We start from the raw sequence: 6,233 nt of genomic DNA, 5'->3' as shown, positions 1-6,233 counted from the left end.
CAAAAAAAACCACCTTGGTATATTTTTAAGAGGCATTTCAATGTTCTACAGGTCATCAACCCTCAGAAGAATCAAAATGGAATTTCTGAGCATTGGTTCACATTCTCATCTCTTATTCTAGTTGAAGGTCTGAACAATGTGTTTGGTGCTTAGAATAATGAAATACAGTCCCCAACTTACAATGGTTAGACCCAGCATTTTTCGACGTTATGATGGTGCAAAAGCAATGTGCATTCAGTAGAAATCATATTTCAAATTTTGAATTTTTATCTTTTCCCCAGCTAGCAACATGGAGTCTGATTTTCTCGTGTGATGCTGGGTGTGGCAGTGAGCCCCAGCTTCCAGTCAGCCACGAGATCTCAAGGGTAAACAACCACTACCCTTACAACCATGCTGCACCCATACAACCATTCTGGTTTCCACTTTCAGGACAGCATTCAGTAAGTTCCATGAGATAGTCAACACTTTATTACAAAGTAGGCTTTGTGTTAGATGATTTTGCCCAACTGTAGGCTAATGTAAGTGTTCTGAGCATGGTTATGGTAGGCTAGGCTAAGCTATGGTGTTCAGTAGGTTAGGTGTATTAAATGTATTTTTTAAATTCTCTATATTAAGCACTTTTATGCATACTTTCTTTTCTTTAAAATAATTTCTATAGATTTATTTATTTTTATTTATTTTTGGCTGCACTGGGTCTCCGTTGCCGCACGCGGGCTTTCTCTAGTTGCGGCGAGCAGGGGCTACTCTTTGTGGCGGTACGCAGGCTTCTCATTGTGGTGGCTTCTCTTGTTGCGGAGCACGGGCTCTAGCCGCGTGGGCTTCAGTAGTTGTGGTGTGCGGGCTCAGTAGTTGTGACGCACGGGCTTAGTTGCTCCGTGGCATGTGGGATCCCAGGGAAGTCCCTTAAATGCATTTTTGACTTTTGAGATTTTCAACCTTCAGGATGTAACCACAACATAAGTCAAGGAAGACTAAAGTCAGAAGGTCAGAATGTCATTTCTGTGATGGGACTGTAGTGAAAGAGATTCCCTTTTGAAGCTGGCAGAGTCATCCTTTATTAGTCTGGGAAGAGGGCTAGAAGTTGTGCCCATCAGTGGGTACTCTTGCTGGAATATAAGTGAACTCTTCCCCAAATTTACAAAGAGGTTGAAGGCAATTCACATAACTTGTCTGTCGTAAATATTCCTTCTGCCTTCAGATGACCTACAAAAAACCTCTACTGAAAGTTGATGAGTCTGTTCTGGCTCTACCTCTTTGCCAAGAAATCATATAGAAGAGAAATCAACCCATAAAAGTTAAAAAAAAAATAGACTGGGGGGGCGGGTACAGATTGTAGAAGATTTAGAACTCTATTCATACCCAGGATGACTTATTTGGCTCTGAGCACGCTCCATAAAAAATACAGTGTTATTTTCATACATTAGTTATAAGACAAACTTTCCCAAAATGATGCAGCTCGTTAGCTAAGGATATTTCTCAGTAGATTTGTTATATTAAAAAGGCGCTGTGTCTACTATGCTAATCAACTATGTTGTACTAAAACTCCACGTAGATTAATTAAATGCATTACTTGCCAAAAGGAATGTGATGTACATACAGCGCGCGCACACACACACACACACACACACACACACACACACACACACACACACGAGCCTTATAATAATGGAAGGGTGTAAATTACTAAAAGTCCTCTCTCCCTGAGCCAAATGCTTTTTTAGTTCCTGCCTACATGATTTTAAACAGAACTGAATGAAACAATCCCTTCACAGCTGAGCTGAACACTTCTGCAAATAACAGCACGATGATATGCTTGTGTCTCTGGGTCTAAAAGCACTTTAGGTGTCTGGCACTAGGGTGAACATTTGCTTCAGATTTTAGTTTTAACCTGGGATTGTAGAAATGAGTCTGTCACCTGCCCTCACCATCTCTCCAAGAAAAATAAATGTCCTAAATGAACTCTTTGTGCCCACCAAACCCCCAGCCCATCCAGGGCAAATACTCGCGACTTGAGTTTAAGAACCTGTAAGAGAAAGAACTAAGGTCACTAATCATTCCCTACTCCTCCCTTCCCCTAAAAATAAGTTGATCAGGCAGCTGGATTGTTAAGAATCATCCTTTGCAGTAAAACTCCACCCCTCACTCAAGGCACACAGAGGGAAGAAGACCCCAGAGATGGGGCTGGACAGGGCAGAGACACTAGTTCCCGCATTTCTTTGTCACATCCTTGTTGAATGACTTTGGACAAGCTAGTTAATCTCCCTGTGCCTAGTTTTCTCCTTTGTAACTGAGACTGTTGTGAGGGTTACATGAGTAAATTTCTGGGAAGTGCTCAGAGCCGCCTACCACAGAGGGCTAAAACATTCTTAGCTTCTGCAATCCCGAATGCCTTAGCCTCCCGCTCTGTTCCGTAACCTACATGGTCTCTAGAAGACCTCCCAGCTCTAGCATCCCAGGACCATTTGGCCATTCACTGCATTCACTCCCCCAGGCCACCATCCCCACCCCAAATCTCACACCTGGAAGCTTACAGAAGTCCCCTTCTCTGAGTCAAATGTCACTCCACCTACTTCCAGGATACAGCTGGTATCATTTCCTGATTGCAGGAAGTGATGTTGTTGTGTTTAAGAACGTAAGATTTGGGGGTTTCCCTGGTGGTGCAGTGGTTAAGTATCCGCCTGCCAATGCAGCGGACACGGGTTCGAGCCCTGGTCCAGGAAGATCCCACATGCCACAGAGCAACTAAGCCTGTGCGCCACAACTACTGAGCCTGCGCTCTAGAGCCTGAGAGCCACAACTACTGAAGCCCGTGCGCCTAGAGCCCGTGCTCTGCAACAAGAGAAGCCACCGCAATGAGAAGCCTGAGAAGCCTGAGTACTGCAACCAAGAGTAGCCCCTGCTCACCGCAAGTAGAGAAAGCCCGCGAGCAGCAACGAAGACCCAACGCAGCCAAAATAAATAAATAAATTTAAATATGAAAAAAAAAGAACATAAGATTTGGAATGAGACAGAACTGCTTTCGTTAATCAGCTTTGTAATTTTTCAAGAGACTTTGGGAAGGCATCTCAGAGCCTCAGTTTCCTCTTTGGTTAAATGGAGATAATAAGAGTTCTGGCATCAGAGTGCTATTGGAAGGATTACATTTTCTACATGTGAATGTAGAAAATATTTGGCACCGTGCATTTTAAGCAGTCCCTAAATAATTTTAAAATACATAATAATAGCAGTGGTAGCACTGCCAAAAGAAATAAGTATTCATGCACTCCAGACAGAAATAAAAACATAGAAATTTAAGGAAATATAAATACCGATGCTTGAAGGGATGACAGGTAGTATAATAAAGTATTGAACCCAATTCTGTCATTCTATAGCTTTGTGACCTTGGGCAAGTTTCCCGTGAGCCTCAATTTCCCTATTTGCAAAATTTATACAATGTCACCTACCGTAAGCATTGGGCGCTTATCATGTAGGATGCATGAGCTATATGGAATCTGATGTAGTTAGTCTCAAGGACATACTTCGGTCCACTGCTGTCAGTCCCGTGCCATGTATGGCTTAGGGTTTCCATGTGGGAATAACTTCCTGGCATACAGTCATTACTGAAGGATCCACTGACATTGGTGAACAGCAAGAGCAGGAAACACTGACATGTAAAATCAAAGAGTAAACTTTCTGGAACGTGGACAGGAGCGCATAGGAGAAAAGGGGTTATGAACAAATCAGTCAGTCTTGCTGGCTGTTCTTGCCCCGTTACAAGGGTGTGTTCATGGCCCTTTCTGCTGCTCATGGTAAGTCATTCTTGAAAGTAAAATAAGCACTAATGAGTTTACATGCATAGCATATGCAAATACTATGAGTGGTGTTCCAAGAAATAGCAAATTTTGGAAGCAAAATAAATCGTTAAATAGTCCATTTCAACGTGTAATTCTTCGTAGGGCTGTGAATCTTGCTAGGAGCTATAATCACTGCATTATTCAAATACTATCCAATAATGTGCACTTGTGTATTCCAGGGTTTGAATATTCACTGTAGGCTACAGAGGTTTGTAAGACAAAACATACTTGGATAGATATATAGAGATAGATAGAAAGAAAAATAGATATGGATAGATGATAGATATAGATAGATAGATAGATAGATAGATAGATGATAGATAGATAGGATGATTCATCTCTAAGAAGGGAAGGGGCGGGCTTCCCTGGTGGCGCATTTGTTAAGAATCTGCCTGCCAGTGCAGGGGACACAGGTTCGAGCCCTGGTCTGGGAAGATCCCCACATGCTGCAGAACGACTAAGCCTGTGCACCACAACTACTGAGCCTGCGCTCTAGAGCCCGTGAGCCACAACTACTGAAGCCCGCGCACCTAGAGCCCATGCTCCACAACAAGAGAAGCCACCGCAGTGAAAAGCCTGCACACCGCAATGAAGAGTAGCCCCCGCTTGCCACAACTAGAGAAGGCCCACGCGCAGTAACAAAGACCCAATGCACCCAAGAATAAAAATAAAATAAAATAATTTTTTTTAAAAAAGGGAAGGGGCACATATATGAAACAACATGAGTCCTGACACCCAACTTTGGGTGTTAAAACCACCCCAAGACGTGTTTGGTCTCTTCTTTAACAATTCGACCAATGACAATGCAAAAGGAAAGGCATTTTTCCATGTCTGGACCATTTTGTCACAAAAGAAAGATCAGGATATTGGATTGGGCACTGAATGTCTTGCGCTTTAAAGTTTCAACTTAAGAATGATAATTTTAAAATACTAAACATCTGAGGAATTATCTCTCCATTTTAAAAGTGATTTTTTTTTTAAACTGGCTTCACTCACTTTATTTTTCTCATTGAAAACTATGTTGTGGCTACCGCTGGAGCCTGGGTCCTCTGCATGGAAACTCTGATGTGGGCCTTTACAAGATGGTCAGTGAATTCCTGATACGGAGACTTGGTGAACACCGTCTCTTTCCAGAGATCAGGAGTGAGATAACTGTAGGTCTTGGAAATGGCATCGAAAGTGATCTTGGCGAAGTTGCCCAGCATGGCGGTGCAGCCCCTGGCAGAGGTGTAGCGGTCATCAATTCCAGCCATCATCAGTAGCTTCTTGGGCACAGGGGCTGAGATGATGCCAGTGCCCCTGGGGGCAGGCATGAGGCGCACCAGCACAGAGCCACAGCGGCCAGTCACCTTGCAAGGGACGGTACGGGACTTGCCAAGCTTGTTCAACCAGGAGCCTTGCCGCACGGGGACAATGGAGAGCTTGGCCTGAATGACGGCCCCACGGATGGCAGTGGCTACCTCCTTAGACCACTTGACATCCAAACCAACATGTCCGTTGTAATCCCCAACAGCGACAAATGCCTTGAACCCGGTCCGCTGGCCAGCACGGGCCTGTTTTTGCACAGGCGTGATCTTCAAAACCTCGTCCTTGAGGGATGCCCCCAAGAAAACGTCAATGATCTCAGGTTCTTTGATGTGCAGAGACAAGAGACAGATCTCCTCCAGGGACTTGATCTTCATGTCCTTGACCAGGCGGCCCAGCTTAGTGATGGGGAGCCACTCCTTGCCCTTGGCCTCACCTCCGCGAGCTCCGTGGCTTTCAGCCCTGGCCCCGGACGCCGCTGACAAAGCCTGCATGGAAGCCACTGCTGCGTCCCATTCCAGGGCCCCCGGGGCCTCCGGGCCCATCGGCAGCACTGACATCATCCGCCATTTGGCGTCTTTACGGAGAAGAAGAGCTAAAAGTGATTCTTATTTGAAATTTATTTTTGCTGATGATTTCTATGATGAAATGTCTGTATCAGGAACTCTTACATATTATTGAAATATCTAATCTTGTCACAATATATCAGTTCCTAAAAATGCATGATAATGCATTTTTGTTACAGAAAACCTCTAAGTCATCTCCTATAACCCTATCGGTGAAAAAAAATGATCCACTTTTTATCATGATGGTCATCTGTTATTGTTTTTAAAAAACACATAATAGCGTTATAAGAAGTATAGAACGACTTATGGGAAATTCCTGAGGATTTCTAGGAATTTCATCTTCTTTTTCCCCAAGTCCCTAAGATGAAGCTATTGAGATTAAGTCATATGTTCACCTAATAAGTGTTCATTTTGCACAAGCTGGGTTGTCTATGGTGAGAACCAGCTTTCCGTCTGATGGTAGAGACAGGCATTAAATAAATGTAAAAATAAGAATTAGAAATTGTGCTGGACATGTGTAGTAGAAACT

The 6,233-nt window shown here is 43.7% G+C and overlaps 1 pseudogene; it reads right to left on the bottom strand.

The window, feature by feature from the left end:
- Positions 1 to 4,818: 4,818 nt before the first annotated feature.
- LOC113626554 (40S ribosomal protein S2 pseudogene) lies at positions 4,819 to 5,708 on the bottom strand (annotated as a pseudogene).
- Positions 5,709 to 6,233: the final 525 nt, after the last annotated feature.

This window comes from Aethalodelphis obliquidens, unplaced genomic scaffold (genome assembly GCF_003676395.1).
Source record: "Aethalodelphis obliquidens isolate GAN/ISIS:26980383/991018 unplaced genomic scaffold, ASM367639v1 scaffold18, whole genome shotgun sequence".
Lineage (NCBI taxonomy): Eukaryota > Metazoa > Chordata > Mammalia > Artiodactyla > Delphinidae > Aethalodelphis > Aethalodelphis obliquidens.
This window is presented reverse-complemented; position numbering and strand designations above follow the sequence as displayed.